At 42.7% G+C, this 25,179-nt stretch overlaps 2 pseudogenes; both read left to right on the plus strand.

Moving 5' to 3' along the window:
• The first annotated feature begins 2,463 nt into the window (after nt 1-2,463).
• On the plus strand, nt 2,464-2,582 carry LOC122353268 (annotated as a pseudogene).
• Nucleotides 2,583-18,142: 15,560 nt separating this feature from the next.
• LOC122353309 lies at nt 18,143-18,261 on the plus strand (annotated as a pseudogene).
• Nucleotides 18,262-25,179: the final 6,918 nt, after the last annotated feature.

Genomic DNA, 25,179 nt, shown 5'->3' on the forward strand with positions numbered 1-25,179 from the left:
TTTTAGAGATACGATTTTTAAGAAACCTAAAGCAAATGACTATTGGAAGCAGAAATATAAAGACTTGAAAGAAGAAAACATATGGAGTAACATAAAAGGCTGCTCTGTTAATTCTTCATCGTCAGTTAGGAACCTAGGTGTGCTGTTTGACCGCAATCTTTCCTTTGAAAATCATGTTTCTAGCATCTGTAAAACTGCGTTTTTCCATCTTAAAAATATATCTAAATTACGACCTATGCTTTCAACCTCTAATGCAGAAATATTAATTCATGCGTTTATGACCTCAAGGTTAGATTATTGCAATGCTTTATTGGGTGGTTGTTCTGCACGCTTAATAAACAAACTTCAGCTAGTCCAAAACGCAGCAGCCAGAGTCCTTACTAGAACTAGGAAGTATGATCATATTAGCCCGGTTCTGTCTACACTGCACTGGCTCCCTATCAAACATCGAATAGATTTTAAAATCTTATTAATTACCTATAAAGCCCTGAATGGTTTAGCTCCTCAATACTTGAGCGAGCTCTTATCACATTATAGTCCTGCACGTCCGCTGCGTTCTCAAAACTCTGGCCATTTGATAATACCTAGAATATCAAAATCAACTGCGGGCGGCAGATCATTTTCCTATCTAGCACCTAAACTCTGGAACCATCTCCTAACTCTGTTCGGGAAGCAGACACACTCTGCCAGTTTAAATCTAGATTAAAGACACATCTTTTTAATTTAGCCTACACATAACACACCAACACGCCTTTTATTATTCAAATCCGTTATAGGATTTTTAGGCTGCATTACTTAGATTTGCTGGAACCGGGAACACTACTCCTAAAATACGATGTACTTGTGACATCGTAAAAGAATGGCATCTACGCTAATATTAGTCCTGTCTCTTTCTCAATCTGTTTTCAGTTTGTATCCAGACTAGATGGTGGATCAGCACCCAGAGATTATGTTCATCAGAGACCAGAACACCTAGATGCGCCCCGTGGACCAATCACCAGATCCTGATGCACACATGCACACGCACACACTAAGTCATTTACACTACCTGACACAGCTGCGTTTAAAATTGAACTGGAAGTTAAGTGCTGGGCGTCCGGTCAGAGGAGAACTGACCCCAACCGAGTCTGGGTTCTCCCAAGGTTTTTTTTTCTCCATTCTGTATGCATGGGGTTTTGTTTCCTTGCCACTGTCGCCTCTGGCTTGCTTGGTTGGGGACACTTAACTTCTAGTGACTATCGTTGAATTGACTACAGAGACCGTCTCTGCATTTAATAAGAAATTGGTCACTCTCGTCATTATACATCCCTGTCATTATACTGTACAGTGCTTTGATGCAACCTGTGTTGTTAAAAGCGCTATATAAATAAAAATGATTGATTGATTGATAAAAGGAAGGATAGTTGAAACGAAACTGGGAAACCTGGAATTTTTAATCAGACACAAAGATATTTTTACAGACGTGATTCTACACAAGATTGGAATGGAGCAGAGCTCAATCTGTAAGGTGTGCAACAAAGAGGATGAAGGCTTCCTGCACTTGTTTCTATATTGCAAAGAACTGGACATTTTAAAAACTAAATGCAAAAGACTGTTTGAACTTTTGAAAGGAGAGCATTATGAAGAGGAATCAGAATGGAATAAAATTGTAATGTTGGGTGAATATAAGGAGTGTAAAAATAGCAAAATCATTAACCTTCTTGTCATGCTCATGAAAGGAGAAATATGGGAGAGAAGGGTGGTGGCAAAAAGAGAGAAATCTGTCTTGGATATTGAAAGAATATTGAAGAAAAAAGCTGAAAACTATCTGAAATATTTGTATTGTTACTACAAGAACCTGGGAAAACTCAATGACTTCTACCACATTTTTACTTATGATGTATATAAGATCTTTGAAAAATTTGACTGGAAAATGCCTGATGACGACGGTTGATTTTATGTATGTTTTAAAAGAGTCCAGTTTGAATCTATTGATTCTGTTGATTCTATGTTTAATTTTACAAATGTATACCCATGTAAAAGTGTTTCCGCCTTCAGTGGGTTTATTGTAGTTTTTCGTTTGTACTTTGTGTAAAATATTTTTTATAAAAAAAAAAAAAAAAAAAAAAAAATTCACGCCTGATCTCAGAAGCTAAGCAGTGTTGGGACTGGTTAGTACTTGGATGGGAGACTGCCTAGGAATACCAGGTGCTGTGAGTTTTTTGGTTTTCTTCACTACTAATACACTGGCTCTAAAGTTTGACCAGCTCTTTGTTTTCCCTTACTGCTTTTTTAATTCAATTGACTTTAAAGTAGCTGATCTTTAAACAGCGTTTGACTGTTTTTAACCACTTACCTAATGCTCTTATATTTAATGTACCTTATTTTGAAGTATTTTTTTTTGTATTTCTTTCATTACCTGTCTAGTATGATGACACTTAGTGTGCCCCACCTTAAAATAGGGGGCTTTTTGAGGCAGCTCTCATTTACGGCCATGCCACCCTGTTCACGCCTGATCTCATCTGATATCAGAAGCTAAGCAGAGTTGGGCCTGGTTAGTACTTGGATGGGAGACTGCCAAGGAATACCAGGTGCTGTAAGTTTTTTGGTTTTCTTCACTACTTATCTAATATCCCTTAGTGTGGCCAAAATTTGACCAGCTCTTTACTTTCCCTTACTGCTTATTTAATTCAATTGCCTTTAAAGTAGCTGATTTTTAAACAGCGTTTGACTGTTTTGAACTAATTATCTAATGCTCTTATATTTAATGTACCTTTTTTTGAAGTATTTTTTGTATTTATTTCATTACTTATCTAGTATGATGGCACTTAGTGTGCCTCACCTTAAAATAGGGGCCTTTTTGCAGCAGCTCCTGCTTACGGCAATACCACCCTGTTCACGCCTGATCTCGTCTGATCTCAAAAGTTAAGCAGTGTTGGCCCTGGTTAGTACTGTAGGAAATTATGAAATAGTGCGTGCACTTCAGTCTGCACCGCAGCAAGTCCCCTCTGTCTGTATCGCTGGTGGATGTGTACCCTTGGTTCAGCGCGCTGGAAGCACAGCCCGATAAAACCACATGAGTGAAATCAATCTGGTTTATTCAAACAAATGCTCAAAAACATCAAGTCTGTCTTCAGCTTATATATATCGGGAAAAATAGTAGTGCACCCAAAAAGGAGGAACTTGGTACCCAAGCCATAACATAGGAAAACATATACATATATGGTAATATTGGTTAAACTTGTTCTAACAGCTCAGCAAAACCAAATAGAGGGGAAAAACAGTGGGAGTGAGAACCTTGTGAAAGCAAGATACATTGTCACCTTGAGGTGGTAGAAGGGCCAGTTGCTATCTAGTCAAAACAGCTCTCTGTACGCACAAGGCATCTCCGTCACATTTAGGTCAGAGTTCATACACACACACATAGTAGAGAAGGCATAATGTTCCTTCAGTCCCCTCTTTCAGGCTAAAAAGCCTGACGATGTCTAACATTATCAACCACGCTCACCTGCTCGTATCTAGTCAACCCATCAATCGTAGCATACACTCTGTCCATCAGACATCTCAGCAAACATGGGCCGAAAATACATACAGCGAATAATATCAGGATAACTGGAACAAGCATAGAAACAAATGGTGTAAGCCAACCAAACAAACTATGCAAAATACCCCATCCCCAGTCTTTTTGTCGGTTCTCGTTGGAATAGAGCTCATGGGCAACCCTATTCATCTCCTCAACAGCATGACCCACAGCGCCCGCTGGTTCGTCCTCCACTGGAATGAACGTGCAGCATTGATCCCCAACCAGAGCACAGACCCCTCCTTCTTTGGCCAACAGCATATCCAATGCCAGTCGATTCTGAGTGGTCATGAGACGCAGAGCATTGAGCTCCCTCCGCACTCCGCCCAATCCCAGCGTGGTGTCATTTACAAACTTAGCCAGACGGTAGTGCAGAACTTCGGTCTCACGCCACAGGTCGCTAACGCCAAAAGCAGGTAAGAGGGATGTCCAGAATCTGTGCCATTTGGTTGTCAGTTGGTGTTCTACACGCACGTCATCAGCAACTTCGCGTCGTCGTCGTCCACGGGCTGTGGGCTGCCTGGTGTGATGGATGATTCTGACAGGATAACCTAGTTGGATAGGGGCACAAAGATCACTCCAGTTGCCTGGAATGTCCTTAAACAAAGCATCACGACCACAATACCACCACCAATCAATATCAAGTCGAAACGTACAATTTTTAACACACAGAATACGTCTTAAATCCCCTACGTGGGAGCCATTCCAAGACACATTCTCCTTGTGTTGTAACGATAGGATGGTTGAACACAGATCCTCGCGAATGTTACCCACGGGGTCAGATCTGTTGGTGCTAGTGCTGTTGTAGCAAAAGGCAAACATAAAATTCTTGGGGAATCGTGGCCGAATTCTTATGTGCTCTTTAACAAAAGGCAATGTTATTCTGCTAGCGTGGGTACATATTGTTTCACAGGTCGTTGTTGATGGGAACCAATCCAGGTCAGCGAAATTACACCCACCATACATCTTTATACATGATGTTGTTATATTTTGTTGGCTCAAAACTGGCAGGGAAATAGACACGGTGGATGACATTAATTGTTGGCAAACATAACATGATTCATTTGTGTGCTGGCGAGCAGTCCAATTAGCATATTCCCAAAAAAGATTATCAGTGGGGTGCAAACCCAAACTGAAGACAGACAGAAAGCTCATCAAGCTAATCAAAATAATAATAATCAACTTCATTTTTTTCAATAATAATAATAATAATAATAAAGCATAAATGAGATGTGCGTTTCAATTTGGTGATCTCAAGGATATGTGTCTGTCAATTTCTATTGTATCAACAGCGCTGCGTGTTCAGCTCCTCTGTTATACCATAGCAATTGATCAGAGTGGAATGTCGTCGTCTAACAGTCAGCCCTCCAGTCCATCTACCGATAAGCTCCCCCCCGTCTTTTGATGCAAAACTGCAATTTGATTGCCACTGGCTAGGAGCCTGCTGTTAACAAACAGGTTACCATCGGATACAACAGATCTGAAAAACAAAAGCTGTTAGGCAATCATTCATTTCATTCGACAGGTGCAGGTTTGATCCTGGTCGTGAGTGAATCCACTGTGGAAAATAATCTGTTAGAACGCCGGTTCGAGTCACAGCAACAATTTCAACGGAAGGACTATATCAAGGTTTTGCAAATTCATCTCCCATCTTTAAAAATTGTCTAATTAATACTTTGTCACCCACTTTGAAAGGGTGCGTTTTGTCAATTGGCATAGGTGCTGAGCTTGAATGCTGTTTTTTCCAATTATCTTGCAACACGTCAATTAGTTGCTGCACATACTCACTTATGTGGACATCGCATCCACCATCACCTGGTGCTCCTCCACCTTTCCGCCACGGGGCGGGGAATGGACGTCCCATTATCATTTCAAATGGTGACAGTCCATTCAAACCCTTGTGTGGAGACATTCTCATGTCCGCCAACACAACAGGCAATAGAGTAGTCCAATCAGAATGGCCAGCACTTTGCATGGCTTTTCTCAATTTGTCTTTGATTGTTCTATTTACTCTTTCTACTATGCCAGATGATTGAGGGTGGTATGGAATGTGGAATCCCCAACTAACCTGTAATTCGTTCATCAGTGTTTGGAGAAGTTTGGACACAAATGCAGGTCCTTTGTCTGAGTCTATGGCACATGGTATACCATATCTTGGAATAATATCCTTCACTAAATGTTTCACTACCGTTTTCGCATCCTCCTTCCCGCAGGGAAAATAAGTATTTGTATGGCCCCCTCTTAGGTAAATGCGTGTAATCGACCTGCCATTGTTGAAGTGGGCCATCAGGCATTGGCAGCTGCTGATGTTCAGCCAATGGCTTTGTTGTATTGTTTTGAGCGCAAATCATACACCTATCGAGTGTGTTGTTCACATGCATTGTCAATTGTGGAATGCACAAAAATTTAGACAGTCTCAATTACCCCTCTTCGGCCGTGGTGTGTAATACCATGAAACTCGTGGACGAGGAACGGAGCGCCGTGGCCCCTTCTGCTGACCAGAATACCTTGTCCTCCTCTGAGGCAGACGACTGGATGGCAGCCACGTCTATGGGGGGAATCATAGCACTGCTTAAAAGTGATGCAGAAACAGCACAAGTGTTAAGCCAGTGTGGCATCACACCAGACGAGGCGGAGGCTTTAGCTGCACTGTCAGCAATAGAATTACCTTGAGCCTCTTTCATGTTCAAAAAAGAATGACCCTTTGTTTTGATAATAGATAAAGACTTATGTAGACGGCATGCTTGAATCAAATCCAACACTAAAGAACTATGAGAAATAGGCTTACCATCTGCTGCAACAAAGCCACGTGTAGCCCATATGTGACCAAAATCGTGTGCTACTCCAAAAGCATATCGACTATCAGTATAAATGTTCACATCCTGGTCTGTGGCCAGGCGACAGGCACGGGTCAGAGCCACTAATTCAGCGGCTTGTGCAGATGAGAATGGTAACGCTGCGGATTCAACAACAATATCAGGAAGCTCACATACAGCATAGCCACACAGGTACATTCCATCATGTGGTTTTGAACACGAGCCGTCCACAAACAGTGATCGAGCGCCCGACATTGGACTGCTCTTCATGTCAGACCTGATGGAGCAATCAGAGATAACAGTAGTTACACAATCATGATCATCAGGTATACAGTCATCTTGGGCATGCAGCAGACGCTGTAAGGCATGAGCAATGGTATCATGTGAAGATGATGGTTTCACCGTCAGGTTTTCAGTGGCCAACAGTACCTGTTCATAACCACAGCGACGTTGTACAGACAAATGCTGTGTTGACAAATGTTTCAACATGTACTGGACCTGGTGAGCGCAATGCAAGGTCAACGGGTTACCCCTCACCATTTTTTCTGCATCGTTAACCATGCATGCAGCAGCGGCTATTGCTTTCAGGCATGTTGGTAGACCTTTGGCTACGGTGTCAAGTGACTTATAAATATGCACATGGTCTGAAACCTCCCCCGTGCTCCTGAGCCAAAACAGCCGAAGCAGTGTCACCATGGTGTGACACATACAAGTGGAACGGTACGTCATAGTTGGGGAGGCCCAGAGCCGGTGCTGAACACAGGGCAGCCTTCAGGGCGCGATACGCCTTCTCCATGTCATCTTTCCACACCAGGCGGTACGACATAGGGTCACTGTGTGAGAAAGCAGAGCGCAAAATTTTATCATAGCGGGAACAATCTGGAGCCCATTGACGACAATAATTTACCAAACCCAGGAAGGACACCAGGGCCTGTTTAGTGTTGGGCTTTTGGGTGTCCACAATAATCTTGACCCGCTCAGGAGACAGCTGTTTCTGTCCCTGGGACACAATGTGACCTAGATAATTAACATTCTGCCTGCAAAACTGCAATTTAGTTCTAGAGACTTTGAAGCCACAGACTGCTAACCTGTGCAGTAGCGCCAGGGTCGCCTGTTGGCAAGTGCTCACATCCCGTCCTGTAACCAAGAGATCATCAGCATATTGCAAGAAACAAGAGTTTTCTGGCATTTCCAAATCAGCTAAGCAATGCCTCACTGTTTGTGAGAAAACAGCCGGTGAATCAATATACTCTTAAGGCAGTCTGGTCCACGTGTACTGCGACCCTCTATGTGTGAAGGCGAACAATGGCTGAGTGTCTGGTTCAACAGGTATGCTGAAAAAAAGCAGAGCAGAGGTCAACAACAGAGAAACATTCATGGTCAGCTGGGATAGCAGCCATGATAGACGGCACATCCGGCACAACAGGCAAAACAGCATCATTAATTGCTCTCAAATCTTGTGTAAAACGCCAGGTACCATCTGCTTTTCTGACAGGATTGACAGGCGTGTTGTAAGGGCTGTGACATGGCGTAATCACTCCCTTCTTTAACAGAGCAGACAGAATTTCATCAATTCCCCTAGCCTTTTCCTCTGTTAGAGGATACTGTTTCCTATATACAGGATCACCATGCTTCAATGAAGCCTCATAGGGAGCGCAGTTCACACACCCCACATCATCCTTGTGCTCTGCCCACAAGTGATGAGGCACCTCTCGTAATGCTGGATTGTCATCTGCAGCAGCGTGAGTTACCATTGATAAATTATGTGGAACTGGGCAGCCATCCAAGTTCCGCGTTTCAAATGACTTGCAAGAGGAAGTATCAACAATAAGCTTTGATCCTGAAAACGATAAAGACATAGAAAGTTTAGACATCAAATCTCGACCCAGAAGATTAAATGGGCATTGCGACATATATACAAAGCGATGTACAAATCGACAGTAAGGGTCTCCTGCCATATATGTGACCAAGGGTGGTGTCATTGGGCTGTCGAAATAAACCCCTTCAATCCCTACAGTGCTCATGATGCTAGACGATATTGGGCCATTATACGTCTCCCCCACCGATGACATTGTGGCCCCTTTATCTAACAGAAATGGATAGATTTGGCCATTCAAATGCAGTTCAACAATCGGCATGTCATGTGACAGAGGAGATTCAAATGAAAAACACAACAACGAGGCATCAATGGGGGTCGAGCTCTGTGGGCAGCCCTAGTCCTGTGTGTAGGCGGGTCTGTGCTGTTGCTGAAATCTAGCAGAGGACTGCTGGGGGGGCGCATGAGGCGGAGGAGCATAAGCTCCACCCTGCTGTGGCTGCTGAGGAATGCGTTGGGCTTGAGTCTGCATAGACTGGTGCCCTTCATCTCTTTGTCTCTTATGACATTCTTTAGCCCAATGGCCAGGCTTACCACAATAATTACAATTGCCTGGTTTACAACTATTCCCCTGAGCCCTCCGTTGCTTACTCTTTCCCTGTCCCTGCACAACAACAAAAGATGCATTTTTCTTAATATCCACAAACATTCTATCGCCTTCCAACGTTCTCAGCTTAATACCTGCATCTTTAATTGCCAACTGATTACGATCACACAAGTGGTGTTTCAATACCTCTCTGCAGTTCAGCGTACAGTTATTCATGAATGTTGCTAAGAACATTGGGTTAGGCTCTGCCTCTTTCAGATCCAAACCTCCCACTGTTAGCCAAGTATCTCTAAAGTGCGTGAAAAAGACTGACACAGACTCACCTTTTTCCTGCTTACAGTTTGTAACTTGCGACAAATCACGGTTGGCTGATTTTATAGTCAACAAATATTTAGTTAGCTGAGCTCTCAACTTGTCCAACATCTCAGCTGAGTTATCTTTCCACTCAAACTTAACAAAAGTCCTTTTTCTGCGGATTTTTCCATCACCCTGATCTTCCACCACCTCAGTCTATTCCATTACGTCTGATTTGGGATCTAACACCGGGCAAGCTGCGAGTAGACCCACCTCATCATATGCTTGGCCTAATTTGTGCTTTAATATAAATCGATAATCAGCACCCACCAATTGGTAATGTCGTGAACAACGAACAAGCATTTCTACGAACACAACAGGATTCTCAAGTCTAGGAAGCATGGACATTAAATCTTTCAAAGCACTGGGGGAGGGTGGCTGCACCTCAATTCCCCTTGGCTTCGCAACCCAGACAGCAGCTACATTATCACCGTGCGGGTCAGCTTGCATTTCTGGCTTGTCGTTCTTATACTGTTCTAGAGATGGATACAACTTCTCTGGCGGAGGCGGAGGAGGAACACAAGCAGGGGCTGAAGTCGAAGGGTTAAAATACGGCGGCGGGTGGCTCCCCTTCTTGGGTAAAGGAGGAGGAGGAGGCGGAAAATGAGTAGAGCAGGTACCTTTATCTTTTGACAGTTTTGGAACTGTTTTTAGAACAGCTTTCGGCACATAAATATTCTTTTTGTCATTCCAAACAAAACTCATTTTATACCATGTGTCATATCCCCCTTTCATATAATTATAATCCCACAATGGATCTCCCTGTCCACCATAAATCATGTCATTGGCAGATTTCAAATAACTTGGGTCGAATGTCCCTTCTTTTGGGTACGTTCGCCACTGGCTATCCAGAGTCCATCCATACAAATTATCTAGGAATGGCACTGTGTAATAGCCCCAACCACATCTTTCCATCCAATCTTTGGGTGTCTCCACAGGTTCAGGTTTTGGATAGCTCTGTCCCATTATGAATACAGATCAACCAGCGTACAGACAGCAAATCTAAATCTCTTATTAGACCTGTCAGTGAGCCAACCAGTTCAAATTTAATCGAACACGAGAAGTTGACTGTGACGATGGCAATACAAATAATCAGGTAGGGAAACTATACTTTCTGAGAGTTAAAATAGTAAAGAAATACCTACAAGAAGAGAGCAAATTTGAGTGGAAAAAAACTATGAAATACTTTTTAAACAAATGTGGGAATTTTAACATGGGGGATGGTATTTTATGGATGAAAACAAAAATTTGGATGACAGAAGGATTACCTGAGTATTACAGAGAAATATTTAGTGCCTGGGGAAAATTTTTAAGTAAAATTGTATACAATCCTCAAAGAAGAGAAAACATTTTAAATCAACCTCTGTTCTTAACAACATTTTAAAACAAGACAAAGAACTATTTTAAGAAATGGATGGAAGTGGGGATAACAAGAGTGAGAGATGTCTTGTATGAATTTAAAGAGGGGTTTTTACCAATACAATATATTGTGGATGCAATGGATGAAGCAAAAGAAGAATATAGCAAACAAGAAATAACAAACAAATATGAAATCCTTAAAAAAAGCAATACCTAAAGAGTGGATTAAAAGAATAGAGAGTATGGAAGAAGAGCAAACAGAGAAACATTTTAATGTGAAACTGGGGGAAAAATTGTATGATTTTAAGGGATGTACTGATGGAGATGGTGTTTTTAAAGAGCCGACTGTAAATAAGTACTGGGTGGAAAAATTCAACAATCTAAAAGAAGACTGTATATGGAGAAACATGAGGGGGAAGTGTATCGAAACAAAGTTGGAATGTTTGGAGTATTTTATAAGACACAAAGTTGTTTTTACTGAAGTTATTTTACAAAAAATAGGGATGGAACAACATGCAATGTGCAACGTGTGCAAAGAAAAAGAAGAGGGGATTTTACATCTGTTTTTATATTGTAAGGAACTGGAGGCATTTTTAAGGAAATGTAAATGTTTAATCAAAGACTTGACTGAAGAATGGGATGAAAATGTAATAGAATGGAACAGAGTGATGATGTTTGGATGGGAAAAGAAGTGTCAAAACAAAGCCTTTATTAATCTGTTTGTGATGTTAATGAAAAGTGCGATATGGAAGAGGAGAATTGTGGCAAAAAAAAGGAACAAATTGTTTTGGATGTTTGGATTGTCTTTAAATGGAAAACTGAAGTATATATGAAAAAAATTGTATGTGTATTTTAAAAGTGAAAAAATCCTGGATGTATTTTATGTTGTTTTTAGACCAAATGTCTATCGTGTTTTAAAAGATTTTATGTGGGAGCTACCGGAGAGCGAATAATTTTTTTAAATGATGTATGAAATTATGAGATATGTGATGTGGATATTGTACAAGAGAAAGTAAGTTTTTATTGTATTTGATTGAAAAATATTTTAATTAAAAAAAAATAAAAAAAATCATGACTGATCTAGTCTAATCTCAGAAGCTAAGCAGAGTTGGGCCTGGTTAGTACTTGGATGCGAGACTGCCTAGGAATTCCAGGTGCTGTAAGTTTTTTGGTTTTCTTCACTACTTATCTAATACACTGGCCCTTAGTGTGGCCAAAGTTTGACCAGCTTTTTGTTTTCCCTTACTGCTTATTTAATTCAATTGCCTTTAAAATAGCTGATCTTTAAACAGTGTTTGCCTGTTTGGTCTAATTAACTAATGCTCGTATCTTTAATGTACCTTATTTTGAACTGTTTTTTTTGTATTTCTTTCATTACTTATCTAGTAGGATGGCACTTAGTGTGCCTCACCTTAAAATAGGGGCCTTTTTGCAGCAGTTCTTGCTTACGGCCATACCACCCTGAGCGCCCTCTTGTGGAATTCAGGAAGTGAATGAGTCAGTGGCGAGAACAGGTGGAGATTGATTGTTTGGAAGAGCTTGGAACTCTTTATTGTTGGAAAACTACGTCAAACAAGGAGGGATTTTTCTTTGAACGGTTGTTTTAATCCCCAGGCAGCTCTTGCTGTTTGGGGATAAATATTTCTGTTTCTGAGAAGGTGGAAAATGCAGAAAGAGAACATGGAGAAGGAAAACAGATTGGACAAGAGGAATTTGAAGGAGCCAGTCAGCGATGGCGAACAAAGTAAGAGAAATTATGACAAGCATCTAACTGTACTCGTGGTTATAGATGGATATGACAGAATTACTATGATGGAATTGTTGAAGAAAGTAAAAGAAGAATGTGGAGTGGTTATTGGATGCAGATATAAAACGCCAAGAGAATATGAGCTGACTATGCAGGAGGAGAAAGGAAAGGAGAAATTACTGGATGGACTAAATATAAAAAAGAACAGAATCATGGCGAGAGAAATAAGCAGCACTGAGTTGGTGGTTTCGTTCCTGGGTCTGCCCACATATATCCAGGACGATGAAATATTGAAAAAGCTGACAGAATGGGGAGTGATGGCGGTTTCAAGAATCAAAAGGAGAATGTGGCCAGGAACTGATATTGCGGATGGAACAAGATTTGTGAAAGTTAAGTTCACAGACACCGTCAAATCGTTGCCACATTCTACAAAGTTTGACACAGTGGGAGGTGCTGAGCATTTTCGAGTAATACATGACAGACAGGTGAAAGTGTGTCATTTGTGCATTCAGCCTGGGCATGTTGTGAGAGACTGTCCGAGCTTCAAGTGTTTCAGGTGTGCCAAACAAGGACATTATGCACGGGAATTTAATGAAGGGATCTGCAAGATGGGAACTGGATTTTGTGTGTGTGCGAAACTGTGGTGGAGATTGAAGAAGAGGGAAGTGATGGGAAGTGGACGAATTGGTATGAGGTGGAAGAGGAAGAGGAGAATGAGGAGGGGGAAGATTCTGTGGCTGTGGAGGAGGTGAGAAGGGACAACGGGAGCAGAAAAGAAGACAGCAGAACAGAGAGGCTCTGGGGAGGAGACCTGTCCAAAGGACGTGATCTCGGGTCAGAGAGAGGAGAGAGAAGAGAAAGGACCGAGGACTGAAGAAGAGAGGGAGACAGCAAAAAGTGGTACTGCGAGCCAAGAAGGTAGTAATGCCAAAAGTCAAGGCATGGCGTTTCAGGTGAGGGGGAAGGTCAGTGGAGAAGGGGGAGAGAATGTGGTGCAAGAGACTCCAGAATCAAATGGAGGAGAGGAAATGGACACATGTGAGGAGAAGATCATGCAGAGGAAAAGAAAGAAGAAAGAGATGGAGTATAGGGGGAAAAAAGTAAGATTTTGAGTATATTTAAATGTGTTATAGAACCCTTTTAACTGCAATATTCACTATGTGCGGCATAATGAACATTGCATGCTTAAATAGTAATGGACTAAGAGAATCAAAAAAGGTTGAGAAGGTGATTGGTATGTTGAAAGCAGATATAATTTGTTTACAAGAGACACATTGGACAGAGGATATTATGGAAAATATTTAAAAAATATGGGAAGATGATATTTTAGTTAATCATGGGACTCAAAAAGCATGTGGTGTTGCAATTTTGATAAAAAGAGAAAAACTGAAATGTGTAAAGCAAATATATAAAGATGATAAGGGGAGATTGTTAGTTATAGAATTTGTGTTTTGTAATGAATTGTTTAGATTGATAAATATATATGCACCAAATGTAGAAGCTTAAAGGAACTTTTTAAAGAAATGAAGCCATTATGTAAAGGTAAATGTATAGTGGTTGGAGATTTCAATGTGTGGTGCACAAGATTAGATGCTTTAAGCACTGCTAATTTCAAATCGGATGCGTCTAGGAAATATCTAAATGAGTGGATGCAAAGTGATGAAATGGTAGATGTTTGGAGAGAAGAAAACCCATTTGAGAGAGAGTTTTCTAGAAGGCAAATGGTAATGGGAAGCTTAAAACAAAGCAGGATAGATTTGTGTTTAGTTAAAAGAGAAATATTAAATTGTTAAAAATGTGAAATACAGTTTTTTAGGAATAAGTGATCATGCAGCTATAAAAGTAAAGATAGGTATAAATCTGGGAGAAAGAGGAGGGGGAGTGTGGTGTTTGAATTCATCTATATTAACTGAAGAGGCTTACAGTATAAGGAAAATATCAGAAACCCTTTGTTTGATGAAAATGTGTGTGAGTGGTGGGAAGTAATGAAAGAAAAAATTAAAAGAAGAAGCATTAGGTATTCAAAGCAAAGGGACTTTATGAGGAAAAGTAGAATAGAAGCACTGAAAAAGGCATTGGAGAAAGAAGCAAAAAAAAATAGAAAGTAATCCTGAGTACGGCAAAGAATGTTATTGTCAGATAAAAACAGAAATGGATGAGTATGAAATAGAAAAAAGTGAGGGTGCAAAAGTAAGGAGTAGAGCACAGTATGCGGTTAAGGGAGAGAGGAGTACAAAGTTCTTTCTGAATTTAGAAAAAAGAAAGCAGAAGAGAAATCATATTATGGAACTGGAGGATGGAAAAGGTGTAAAGGTAACTGATTATGTGGAAATAATAGGAGTGGTGGAGGCATTTTATGCGGGATTGTTTAAGAAAGAAGGTATAAAACAAGAGTGCGTAGATGAAGTTTTAGACACGTTGAGTGCTAAGTTAAAAGAGGGCGATAAAAATATGTGTGATAGAGAAATAAGCATAGAAGAAATGAAGCAATAAAACAAACAAAACCAAATAAAAGCCCAGGATCGGATGGGTTAACACACAAGTTTTATAAGACGTTCATCGAGGTTTTAGCGCCCATTTTATGGAAGCTATATAAAACTATGGAAGAGAGAGCGGAAGTGCCAGAATCATTGTGTTTAGGGGTAATCACTATTTTGTATAAAAAATAAAGGTAGTCGGCTTAAATTGGAAAATTACAGGCCTTTGAGCCTTTTAAATACAGATTATAAGATATTGATAAAAGTATTGGCAAATAGTGGGGAGCATAATATCACCAAGTCAAGCATATAGCATACCAGGCAGGGATATTTCAGATACAGTGTGCACAATAAGAGATGTTGTGGACAAAATGGCAAAAGGATGGGGAGGGGGGTTTGATTTTATGTATGGATTTAAATAATGCATTTGATAGGTTAGAGCACAGTTTTATAGAGCAAGTAATGAGAAAATTTGGTTTCGAGGAGAGGATTTTAAGATGGATAAAGTTATTGTATAGTAATTCAAAAAGTTGTGTTAAGATTAATGGTGTTTTAACAGATTCATTCCCTATAGAGAGGTCAGTTAGGCAGGGATGTCCGTTGTCGGCATTGCTGTATTCAATAACGGCTGATCCTTTGGCAACATTAGTTAAAAAAGATAAGGAAATAAAAGGAATCCAAATTCCATATGGGGGAATGAGCATAATTCATCAGTATGCAGATGACAACATTATAGAGAGTATAAATAGGGTAATGAAACATATGGAAACATACGGTAAAGCATTAGGTGCTAAAATAAATGTTGATAAATCAGAAATAATGAGTGTAGGTGGAATAGATATAGAAGGACAAGATATTCCTTTTAAAGTAGCGAAAGTATATATAAAGATTTTAGGTGTGAATATAGGAGTAAATGTTGAGAGGCGAGAGATGCTACATGGACTGGGATTTTAAATAAAATAAAACAGGTTTTACAGTTTTGGAGATTAAGAGATTTAAGATTAAGAGGAAAGGTAGTTGTAGTTAATTCGCTATTGCTTGTTAAATGTAATTATGTGATGGGAGGAATTGATTTACCGGATTAGGTGTTGAATGAAATGAGGGAGGTTGTGAACATTTTTGTGGAGGGGGAAAGGAGTGAAAATATCAACAAAAACATTAATAGCAGATTACAAGGAGGGTGGGTTGAGGCTGATTGATTTAGATGTAAAAAGCAAAGCAGTAAGAGTGAAAACAATAAAGAAGTACTTCTATGATAAAGTGGAATATGGATGGAAGGGTTTTATGAGAGATTTTCTGGACAAAAGTAGTGGTTGTGGAGAAGAAGGGATATTCATGACCTTAAAGAAGCCAATGATTGAAGATATGCCCTTGTTTTATAAAGAAGTATTGAGTGCATGGGCTGAGTTTTTAGTGACTGTGGAGTATGAGTGTGAAAATATAAATCAAATACACAAGCAGCCAATATTCTTGAACCCAAAGATACGGATGAAAGGGAAAATGTTTTATAATAGACTGTACATGAAAGCAGGAGTAAGACAGGTAAAGGATATGGCTTATGAATATGTAAAAGGTTTTTTACCAAATAGAGCCATTTATGATTATGTGGTAGAGTGGGATGAGGAAATTGAAAAATCAAAAGTGGACTCTGTTTGTGAAAACATTAAAATACGTGTGCCCAGGAGCTGGGTGAAAAAGGATTGAGAAGGAAACTGTTACGCCGGGAAATTGGGGAATGCCAGAAATGTTTGGTAAAAAGAATCCTTTGGCTGATATAAATACTAAGCTGATATATAAAATATTCCTGAAAAGGGAAATTAAATTGCCTGCATCAGAAGCTGTTTGGCCAAAACTGTTCCCAGAATTTAACGTTAAAACAATATGGAAGAATTTAAGTGTGAAATATAATGGACTGGACTGTGAAAATTTTGACTTCAAATTAAGACATAATAGAATATATACAAAGGTGGTAATTCATCAAATTAATAAGAATGTGAACAGAGAATGTGATGTACGTAAGATTGACCCGGAAACTTTGATGCATGTCTTTTTTTGAATGCAAAGAGCTTGATGTGTTTCATGAAAAACAAATTGAAAAAAGGAGGAATGGGGAAAAGATGTAACAGGAAATGAATGGCAAAATTTGTTTTTATTTAGTGAATGTATGAATTATAAGGATAAGAAGGTTAATTTGTGTAACTTTATTTTAAGTCATGCAAGGTATGCAATATGGGCGAGGAGGAATTTGGCATATTATGAAGGGAAAAAAGTGGACGTAGCTGTGATGTTCAGGACTGTTACGGAAAAGAGTATTTATCTAATGTGGAAATATCTGAGCAAAGATGTTTTTAAAAATTGATTTGATTTATTAATTGATGTAGACATATCTGTGGATGACAAAGGAGGATTGAGTTTAAATTTCTAAAGATGAAGAATTATATTTGTAATGTTAAATAACATAAGATGAATATATGTGTGTAAATGTTTGGTGATGTGACAATTTGAATGATGGATTTTGCGTTTATGTATTGTATGGATGGCTATGTCATACTGTGTTAATGAGTTGTATTGATTTGATACTTTTGATAATTAAAAAAAAAAAATCTAGTCTGATCTCTGAAGCTAAGCATAGTTGGGCCTGGTTTGTACTTGGATGGGAGACTGCCTAAGAATACCAGGTGCTGTGAGTTTTTTGGTTTTCTTCACTACTAATCTAATACACTGGCCCTTAGTGTGGTCAAAGCTTGAACCGCTCTTTACTTTCCCTTAATACATATTTAATTCAATTGCCTTTAAAATAGCTGATCTTTGAACAGCGTTTGCCTGTTTTGAACTAATTAACTAATGCTCTTATCTTTAATGTACCTTATTTTGAAGTGGGTTTTTTTGTATTTATTTCATTACTTATCTAGTATGATGGCACTTAGTGTGCCTCACCATAAAATAGGGGGCTTTTTGCAGCAGCTCTCGCTTACGGCCATACCACCTTGTTCACGCCTGATCTTGTCTGATCTCATAAGCTAAGCAGAGTTTGGCCTGGTTAATTAAATAAGCATTAAGGGAAAGCAAAGAGCTGTTCAAGCTTTGGAGCCAGTGTATTAGAGAAGTACTTGGAACTATCTTGGATGGGAGACTGTCTAGGAATACCAGGTGCTGTAAGTTTTTTTACACTGGCTCCAAAGCTTGAACAGCTCTTTGCTTTCTCTTAATGCTCATTTAATTCAATTGCCTTTAAAGTAGCTGATCTTTAAACAGCGTTTGGGTGTTTTTAACTACTTACCTAATGCTCATATCTTTAATGTACCTTATTTTGAAGTATCTATTTTTTGTTTCCCTCATTACTTATCTAGTATGATGGGCTTTGGTGTGCCTCACCTTAAAATAGGGGGCATTTTGCAGCAGTTCTCACTTATGGCCATACCACCCTGTTTACTTCTGATCTTGTCTGATCTCAGAAGCTAAGCAGAGTTGGGCCTGATTAGTACTTGGATGGGAGACTACCTAGGAATACCAGGTGCTGTAATTTTTTTGGTTTTCTTCACTACTTATCTAATACACTGGCCCTTAGTGTGGCCAAAGTTTGACCAGCTCTTTGCTTTTCCTTACTGCTTTTTTATTTCAATTGCCTTTAAAGTAGCTGATCTTTAAACAGTGTTTGCGTGTTTTGAACTAATTAACTAATGCTCTTTTCTCTAATGTACCTTATTTTATTTATTTTTATTTCATTACTTATCTAGTATGATGGCACTTAGTGTGCCTCACCTTAAAATAGGAGGCATTTTGCAGCAGCTCTCGCTTACGGCCATACCACCCTGAGGGCGCTAGAGTGCACACAGGAAGTGACGTGGCAGTAGTTGGGAGAGGAAGGCTCTCCTCCATTTTGTGTTTATTGTTTGTGTTTGTTTGTAAGCTTTTTCGGACTTTAAGTTAGTTTTTTGTGTGTTTTTTGTGAGTGTTTAAACCACCTAACAGTAGCCTTTTTTGTTGTCTGGAGGGTGGTTTTAGTTTTTTTTTTTGTTTTTCACAAGTATGGACGGATTAATGGACAATGACCCTGGACCGGCTGGAGAGACACGAACGGCAAACGACACTGGACTGGATAAACGACTACGATTTGAAAATAAAGCGGATCAAAACACGAAGCAAAGGTTTACTGCATGGAAATATTTAAAGGAGGCTACGGTTATCGTGAATGTGGAAAATGTGAATGATGTAATGGCAGTGGATGTTATAAAAGCAGTGACGGACAAATGTGGAAACGGGAAAATACTGGCGGTAAGACCAAGACAAGGAAAAAAACTGACAATGGAAAAGGAGGAAATATGTGAGGAGTTTACTGACGGACTTTTAATCAAAAGGGGTGAACTGTGAGGTAAAGAGGCTGCAAAACAGAGATTATGTTGTTTCCTTCATGCACCTGCCTGCTTACATAGATGATGAGGAGATTTTAAATAAATTAGAACAATGGGGAGTAACTCCCTTATCATTAATCAAAAGGAGGGTGTATCCGGGCACTAACATAGAGGATGGCACTCGCTTTGCAAAGGTGAGGTTCCCAAGAGAGGTGGTCTCATTGCCATATAGCACAAAAATGGAGACAGCCGAAGGGCCACAATATTTCCGGGTGATGCATAGTCACCAGGTGAAAACTTGTCGGCTGTGCATGAGCCCGGATCACATGGTAAAGGACTGTCCAGAGTTCAGGTGCTACAAATGTGATGGGAGAGGCCACTTCGCAAGGGACTGCAATGCTGTTAAGTGCCCGGATTGCCGAGAGGTTTTAGACAAATGTAATTGCTGGATCGAGAGTGAAGAGGATGAAGAGGAGCAGGTGAGCGGGCTGGTGAATGAAGGAGATACAGAAATGGATCAAGAGTGAGAAATTGGAGAAATGGAGGTGAGCCAAACTACAAAAAATAATGACATTAAAGAAGGAATGGACAAAGGAAAAAAAGAATTGGAACAAACACGTCAAAAGGAAGAGAAAGAGATAAAGATGGACAGGACTGTAGGCCAAGAAAGTGTACCGGACAGAGCAGAACAAAAGGACAACGAACAGAATATGGAAATGGATAAAGAAAATAGAAGAGGAAAATCCAGCGAAATCAAGTAAAAGGAGAAGATCAATAAAGGTAATGCCAAACATTGAAGTAGCTAAAAAAAGACTGGTTAAAAAACAAAATGTGTATAAAAATGAGGCGGTAAAGGACTTAAAGGAGATGGAATGAAAAAATGGTTGTCATGAATATCATTTTAAGAACTGTCTTTTGGGTTATGGTTTTAAGAATGGTTGCTTTTAATGCTAGAGGGTTAGTGGATAAGAAAATTTGAAAATGTCAAGGAGATGTGTAAAAATGAGGATGTGATTATGTTGCAAGAAACTAACCTGGAAAGAAGTACATATAAGTGAAGTAAGGAAAATATGGAATGGGAAGATTTTGTATAATAATGGTGATGATAGAACTGGAAGAGGAGTTGCAGTACTAATAAGAGAAAGCAATGATGTAACATGTAATGTTGTTTATAACGATGGAGTTGTAAAATGTATGGCGTTTGAAATGATGTTTAGCTATAAACAAATTTCGGGAGGAGCACGCACTGATAATTAACGCGGCTGGCTTCTCGTTTCCTAATCACGCAATTATCCAACCAGAGCAAGAGAAGCCTACTATAAATTCGCACAAGCTTCTTACCTCGATATCTCGTTTCCGAGCATGGTATCCAGCATGTCCGAACAAGACCAATCGCCAGAAACCTACGAAATCGAGGACACCGAGCCCTCCACGACTCCGCTGAGCAAGCACGCTAACGCCCCGCCCGGAACTTCAAACGAGCGCGCGGCTTCGCCCAGAGGCAGAAAACTAACGCGAGTGACTATCCTTTCGCCAACTCGATTAAGATCACGTTCACCTCCACCTGCCAGACGTCCTCAAGCTTCCCCAGCTTCTCCCTACCGTGCAGCCTTTTCTTCCGCTCCATCCGCAACAAAATGGACAATTCCGGCTTTGCGTCAAGCACTCGCAAACGCGAACATTCCGTTCTCCCGCCGCGCTAACAAAGCCGAGCTTCTCTCGCTGTACTCGACTTATCAAACAGGCGCAGCTTCGCCAAACATTTCTCCTCCAGCCAAAAGAAAGGAAACAACTAGAAGAAGCCGTAATTCTCCCAGGGAAGACCGAGAAGTCAGCATCTGCACCCGTATTAAGCCTCCGCCCACCAGGAGGCGGCAGAAGGCTCCCAGCTACTGCTAGCAAAGCCCAGGACCCAAACACCAGCAGCTCTTCCTCCAGTTTCCAGCAAACAACCCCACGCAGCAGGCACCACGGCTCCAGCCCCACAAGCCATCAGCCTAGCCTGTACCCACTCTGTTCATTGGATCAGTTGAACCCACACCAACAGTACTCTGCCCAAGTCTCTCCCGACCATGCCTGGCAACCAGCCCCCAATCCACTGTCCGTTATTTACCAGCCTCAAGTTTCTCCTATTCCTCCAGGACCTAACTCGTCCATTTCTGTTCCCACAGCCCAGCCAGCCATAGGTGCCAGCACAGGCACACAGATGCCTCCACCGACGATCCCAGCCGTACCACCTCCTATTCCTCCTCCCCTCCCTATTTTTCTGCTACCAGTCTGAACCCAGGTTCAAGACCCCCATCATCTTTACACACCTATTCTTCTTTACCTCCCTATCTTTTCCACTCTTTTCCCCTAGATCCCCCTGCCATAGCCGCCGTGAGCTCCAACCCACCCCCACAAGTAGCTCCCATGAGTTACCCCCGCCATCTCTCCCCTCGCCCACCACCCTTCCTCAGTATCCACTGCTAATCCTCTTCCTATGCCCTCAAATGCCGCCTTTTGACCCCACCCCGTCCCCAATTCCATCAAAGCACAGATCCTTGCAGAAATCCAGGATGCTGGCACCAGAAGCGGAACCCTATGCAACCCAGGTGCTTCTCTTTTCACAACTAATATTCCAGCGAACCATCCTTTAAGGTCCCTCCTCGAAGCCTCCCTCGACTCAATCCTACAAGCAGTTTCTCACAGAACCCTGCAATCTTACCTGACCGCTTGGAAATGCTTTAAATCTTTCCAGGCAAGGTATAACCTCCAATTCCCTGATTTTTCCCTGCTATCCATCATGCTATCTTTCATCTCCTTTCTTAACACCTCAAAAAACCTGCAAGTCAGTTCTATTAAGGGCTACTTGATTGGGATCCAATTTTTCCATAAACTCATCCACGGCATCGCCTCACCTCAAATAACCAATGCTCAGACTTCACTTTTAATCAAGGGCATCCAAAGAAGGCATCCCTCCCGATCCGACTCAAGGATGCCCATCACCCTCGAAATTCTCTCAAAATGCATATCCACCCCCTCCAGAGGCTACTCTTCTATCCATACTGCTCGCACTCTCGATGCAATGTTTATTCTGGCCTTTTTCGGTTTCCTCAGATGTTCAGAATTTACAGTCAACTCCAGATTCGACCCAAATATTCACCCCACTATTTCCGACCTATCTATCGTAGACCACGAAACCGTATCCTTTTTCATCAAAGTAAAACGGACCAGACCAAAAATGGGCATTTCATATATATTTTTAACCTCCAAACTCCTACTTTTCCCCTTCAAACACTTCTAGCTTTCCTCCAATACAGGAAATCCCAAACTAAAACTCCACTCGACTCTCTGTTCACAGATGATTCCAACCACCCCGTATCTCGATTCTGGTTCCAAAAGCACCTCAAATCAGTCCTATCTTACTCCGAATCCCATCAAAAATTTCTCCACACATTCCTTCAGAATAGGGGCAGCCACCACTGCAGCAGAGAAAGGTCTCTCCCAACAGCAAATCCAAACCCTCGGCTGCTGGTCTTCTAACGCATACAAAAGCTACATTCGTTCAGACCAATCACTCATCAAAAAAGCCCTCCAGACCCTAACCAGTCCCAACAGAACTCCAAACCTACCACCCCAGAAATCACCCAAGGCACGGCATCACTCCTTCTACAACGGCCAGCTCTCGCTGTATACGACCAAATACAAAATCCGCCACCGCAGCGGCCACACCAAGCAGGAACATCGCACCCACCGCCCTGGGCGGCTCCGCTATAAACAGCCATATTCAAAATCTGCCACCACAGTGGACATACCAAGCAGGAACATTGCACCCACCGCCCTGGTCAGCTCCCGCTATAGACGTTCGTATACAAAATCTGCCACAGGAGTGGCAATGCCAAGCAGGAGCATCGCATCCACCGCCGTGGACCGCTCCGCAGCAAAGCGACCATATACAAAATTCGCCACTGCAGTGGCCAGCTCAAGCAGGAGCATCGCACCCACCGCCATGGACCACTCCCGCGTAGATGACCCTATACAAACCTGCCACCGCAGTGGCCAACACAAGCAGGAGCACTGCACCCACCGCCGTGGACCGCTCCCGCCGTAGATGCTAATACACTCCCACTGCCTTAACAGCGGACCACTCTAGCTAGAGTACTGCACCCACCGCCATGGACCGCTCCCGCTGTTCACGACAGTATACAAAACCTGCCACCGCAGTGGCCAACACAGGCTGGAGCATTGCACCCACCGTCGTGGACCGCTCCGCTGTAGATCATGGTATACAAACCTGCCACCGCAGTGGCCAACACAGGCAGGAGCATTGCACCCACCGCCGTGGACCGCTCCCGCCGTACACAATAGCACACAAACCTGCCACCACAGTGGCCAACACAGGCAGGAGCATTGCACCCACCGCCGTGGACCGCTCCCGCTGTACACGTCAATATACAAACCCGCCACCGCAGTGGCCAACACAGGCAGGAGCATTGCACCCACCGCCGTGGACCGCTCCCGCTGTAGATGACGGTATACAAAACCCGCCACCGCAGTGGCCAACACAGGCAGGAGCATTGCACCCACCGCCGTGGACCGCTCCGCTGTACACGTCAATATACAAACCCGCCACCGCAGTGGCCAACACAGGCAGGAGCATTGCACCCACCGCCGTGGACCGCTCCCGCTGTAGATGACGGTATACAAAACCCGCCACCGCAGTGGCCAACACAGGCAGGAGCATTGCACCCACCGCCGTGGACCGCTCCCGCCGTAGATGACGGCATACAAAACCCGCCACCGCGGTGGCCAACACAGGCAGGAGCATTGCACCCACCGCTGTGGACCGCTCCGCCGTAGATGATGGTATACAAACCCGCCACCGCAGTGGCCAACACAGGCAGGAGCATTGCACCCACCGCCGTGGACCGCTCCCGCCGTAGATGACGGTATACAAACTTGCCACCGCAGTGGCCAACACAGGCAGGAGCATTGCACCCACCGCCGTGGACCGCTCCCGCCGTAGATGACGGTATACAAACTTGCCACCGCAGTGGCCAACACAGGCAGGAGCATTGCACCCACCGCCGTGGTCCACTCCCGCCAGAGACGCACACTCGCACCCACTGCTTCTAGCAGCAGACCGCAAAAGTCGGAGCTTTGCACCCACCGCCGTGGACAGCTCCCGCCAGCGACGGTCGTTCACACATGCTGCTATTACAGTGGACTGCTCTAAGCCGGAGCATTGCACCCACCGCCGTGGACCGCTCCCGCTAGAGACGCACACTCGCACCCACTGCTTTTAGCAGCAGACCGCAAAAGCCGGAGCTTTGCACCCACCGCCGTGGACAGCTCCCGCCAGCGACGGTCGTTCACACATGCTGTTATTACAGTGGACTGCTCTAGCCGGAGTACTGCACCCACCACCGTGGACCACTCCCGCTAGAGACGCTCACACGCACCCACTGCCTTCAGCAGCAGACTGCAAGCAGGAGCATTGCACCCACCGCCGTGGACCGCTCCCGCTGTACATGACAACATACAAACCCGCCACCACTGTGGCCAACACAGGCAGGAGCATTGCACCCACCGCCGTGGACCGCTCCCGCCGTATACGACAATATACAAACCCGCCACCGCGGTGGCCAACACAGGTAGGAGCATTGCACCCACCCGCGTGGACCGCTCCGCTGTACACGACAATATACAAACCCGCCACCGCAGTGGCCAACACAGGCAGGAGCATTGCACCCACCGCTGTGGACCGCTCCCACTGTAAATGACATTATACAAAACCTGCCACCGCAGTGGCCAACACAGGCAGGAGCATTGCACCCACCGCCGTGGACCGCTCCCGCCGTAGATGATGGTATACAAACCCGCCACCGCAGTGGCTAACACAGGCAGGAGCATTGCACCCACCGCCGTGGACAGCTCCCGCCGGAGACGGTCGTTCACACATGCTGCTAATACAGTGGACCGCTCTAGCCGGAGTACTGCACCCACCGCCGTGGACCACTCCCGCTAGTGACGCTCACAACATTTTCTTTTTTTTTTATATTTTATTTTTATTGAAATTTCCATTCACAACAGGGAAGTACAAACATTGT

This window comes from Puntigrus tetrazona, chromosome 10 (genome assembly GCF_018831695.1).
Source record: "Puntigrus tetrazona isolate hp1 chromosome 10, ASM1883169v1, whole genome shotgun sequence".
Taxonomy (NCBI): Eukaryota; Metazoa; Chordata; class Actinopteri; order Cypriniformes; family Cyprinidae; genus Puntigrus; species Puntigrus tetrazona.